Source organism: Apium graveolens, chromosome 6, assembly GCF_009905375.1.
Source record: "Apium graveolens cultivar Ventura chromosome 6, ASM990537v1, whole genome shotgun sequence".
NCBI classification, from domain to species: Eukaryota; Viridiplantae; Streptophyta; class Magnoliopsida; order Apiales; family Apiaceae; genus Apium; species Apium graveolens.
The window spans coordinates 14,605,862-14,609,387 of NC_133652.1; the positions used below are offsets into that span (position 1 = coordinate 14,605,862).

The window sequence follows — 3,526 nt, forward strand, 5'->3', positions numbered from 1 at the left end:
AAGCTAACATATTTTTTAACGTTATAGTAGAGATTAAAAAGTGTTACCATAGATAGGAGCAAATTACTATTGTAACATAAAAAAAGACGTTAGCATTGATATCAAAAAATGTGTTAGCACAGAACTGAAATTTTAAGCGGTTATTTTTTTTCCCTTTGGACAACATTTAGGCAGTTCTTTTTTGGACCAAATTTTTGGGCGGCCCAAAATTAACTAAATACCCCGCTCATTTATTTTGTACAAAACACACAGTTTGTTCAATTATTTATCATAAAACACATCTCAAAAATACACACAAACACATCTCACTCTCTCACATATCAAAACCCACAGTTGTTTCAAAGCTTGCAAGATGAATTAGGGTTCAGAGCTGAGCTTCTCAATTGGGTTATAGTTGTTAGATTTGAGCTGACCTTCTCAGTTAGCTTGAAGTGAATTAGGGTTCTTAAATTGGGGCTTTTCTCAGCTGGGTTTAGGGTTTGAGTAATTGGGGCTTTATTTTCAATCGAGCTTTTCTCGGTCAACATTTAGTCGAGTATGCTTTATTTTCTTCTCTTATTTTCTTCTAATCTGATTTAATTTGATTTAGTCAACATTTAGACATTTTCATGAAGTACCCTGCTGTTTAATCTGATTTACCCTCAATTGTTTTATCTCTCGTGCAAAGATTTATGAAAACTATCACTATTAAACACTGGTTAGTAGTGAACTTCTCTGCTGGTTGTGATATAAGTCGTCTATCCCGGGATCTTACTAATTGTGGAAAGTACAAAGGGATTGTATGTTCATTCTACTTTGTCTGTCTAATAAATGTTAAAGTACAACAACCACTGATTACGTCATTACTTCTATTTTGTCATCAGGTTATCGAATGTCCAAATACACTCATTGAGGAAGAACACAAGTATATAGAAGCTAGCCCTCATGTAAAAGTGGATAAAATGTTTGATCGAATCATGGCAAAGGTTCAATATATATGGTATGTTCAGTTAATCTTGTGCGTCTTACCACAGAAAAAGAATTCTGCTATATATGGTATGTTCTCACTTTCATTTTTTTGGTCAATATTATCTACTTGTTGGTCAATTTAGACCTTTATACATATATCTGAGGTTGCAAGTAACATAGGAAAAGTGATATAATTCTCTTTAAACTGAACATGTAGCATTGAATACTTAGGGATGTTATTTGAAATGTCCGTCTTAAACTGTATATAATTATTGAGCTTATAGGATACAAGTGTGGAATGGGGTTTGTCCCTACATGTCGAAGATCTATGTGGCAACCTCAAATATATTGAGGAATTGCACAATAGTATTGCTTTGTAGTTGTCTAATCAACAACTTTGAAACTCGTAAATGCTTATTGCATAGGTAAAGCGTATTTCAAATGCAATATAGCACAAAGAGGGCAGAGGAGTTTGAAGGTCATTGGAAAAGGTGTTGCAAAGACAATGAAATAGCAACTTGGATTCCCAGTAAAGTAATATAGGTTCTTGCCATTTGGTTAAAGGCATCAGACATGCAAAGAGTCTAAGTTCTACATATTTAAAATTAATTACAGATTTAACAAATAGAGAAATATATTGTTTTTTAGAGTCATGAAAGATGGTCTTGGTATTTTGGGACTGCAATTTTTTATTAATAGCCTTCTGTGGTTGTTGTAGAAACTAGAAACTATTAAAGATTTTGTGTCTGCAAGAGATTTTATCAGGTTATTCTAGATAAAAGAGCACTAGTCTGAAAGGCTCACTGTTTTGCTTTGATAATATGATGCCACATTAGTACTGCTGTACTAGTGCCACAGTTGCCTAATGTTCTGTAGTGTTGGTTTGGTTATGATAAAATGGACCAGCTTTTTAGGCTATGCACTAAATATATAATCATATATCCTGGTTAGCTTTTGCATTGCTTGAATATCTATCGTAATAAACTTTGAGATGGAATGTGGCTTCTGGAGCTGCCACTTCCACAGTAAAATATATCAGTTTTGGGATAAACCTGGACTGGACAGTTCATTCCTGGCACGAAAACACCCTAGACACGTTAATAGGAAGATGTTAAATTATTTCTTGGGCATGCTTTGCTAAATGTTATTGGAAAGCCTTTGGTCCATTGTTAATATATAAGGTAAACCATAAGGTAAACCTTTTGTAGCAAAGCCTTTGGTCCATGGTTAATATATAATTTTTCTTTAATATGACTTTGAGATGTAATTAGTAACAACCGTGAATTTGTTGATTTCAACAGGCTAAAAGTAGATATGTTGTAATTTTGGGGTTCCAGGGCATGACTAGAGGCATGAAACTCCTGCTCCGGTGGTTTGTCCAATTTCACATATCCCGCAGCTTAGTACCCGGTATTGGGAAGATCTTCCCTCGTCCTTGTTCTTAGAGATTTTCTTGTAAGTATATGTTCAAACTATTTTACTCTAATACGATTGTAAAGGCTTCAAACTGCAGTATCATCGGAATTTCACAAATGTATTTGCATTTCATTGTGTAATTTCTGTCATTAGTTTTTACTAATCTATCTTGCATCTCTTGATTTTAAACATTTTGTTATGCTCTGCAGTGAGGATGCTTCGAGTGAACAAAGGAAATGATGTCAACTGGTCTTCTCTTCCTTCCTTTATTTTATAGATGATTAAAGATAAGTTGGACATATTGGATAGTATGTCCCTAGAAGCTGTATGTCGTGATTGGTGGTTTGCTTCCTTGAACTATCCAAAAAAGCAAGTAGTTGGGGATGGCATGCCATGGATTATGCAACTGAAAGATGAAGAAAGCAGTAGTTCACATGAGTTCATCAGCGTTACAAGAAAGAAAAGTTTCACCATCGACCTGCCCGTGTTTAGGAACTCTCAAGTGCTTTTCTCAAAGCAAGGATTCGAACAAGTTTCCCGAATAAAAGGTCATATTTAGGTCAGTTTTGTCTCCAGATGGTGATCTAGAAGCAGAGTATCTGCCTCAAGGTCTACAAGTTGCGGCCAGGTGTATCTATGTACGTCGTCATGTTAGTTGCTACTGGTAAATATACTATCTGCATGGGAACTGATTTGTATTTCATAAACATTAAGGGCGTGTATAAAACTCCTCCCACATATGTGACTTGAAACTTTGTATTGTGTTGAATTTGAACTTTAATTTGAGTTTTTAAGTTAGATGTATTTAATATTTTAGTGTTCCAAGTGTGACCGATTGATATATTTATGTTTGTAAAAATTGGAAAAAGTGTTACAATAAATTCCAGAGTGTTAAAAAAGAATGTTACAATAAGATATAAAAATGTTTCCAACATATTTTTGGTGTTACTAAAGGGTAAGGTGTGTTGCAACAACACTGTGGTTACACCTTTAACTTGTTATCATAAAAATTAAAAATGTAACTATAGGTACTCTATTGTAACACATTGACAGATGTTACCAAAATTTCAAAAAGTATAACCATAGACACCTATTGTAGCAGGCTCAAATCCAACACCCCAAATTTTCAAAAAATATAACCATAGCCAGTTTTTTTGCTTTA

The 3,526-nt window shown here is 34.2% G+C and overlaps 1 long non-coding RNA gene across 1 annotated transcript; it reads left to right on the plus strand.

Moving 5' to 3' along the window:
- The first annotated feature begins 305 nt into the window (after positions 1-305).
- On the plus strand, positions 306-3,158 carry LOC141664117 (uncharacterized). Its single transcript, XR_012551843.1, has 4 exons — positions 306-535; positions 864-979; positions 2,250-2,403; positions 2,574-3,158. It is a non-coding gene; the product is annotated as an uncharacterized LOC141664117 (long non-coding RNA).
- The last annotated feature ends 368 nt before the right edge of the window (positions 3,159-3,526 follow it).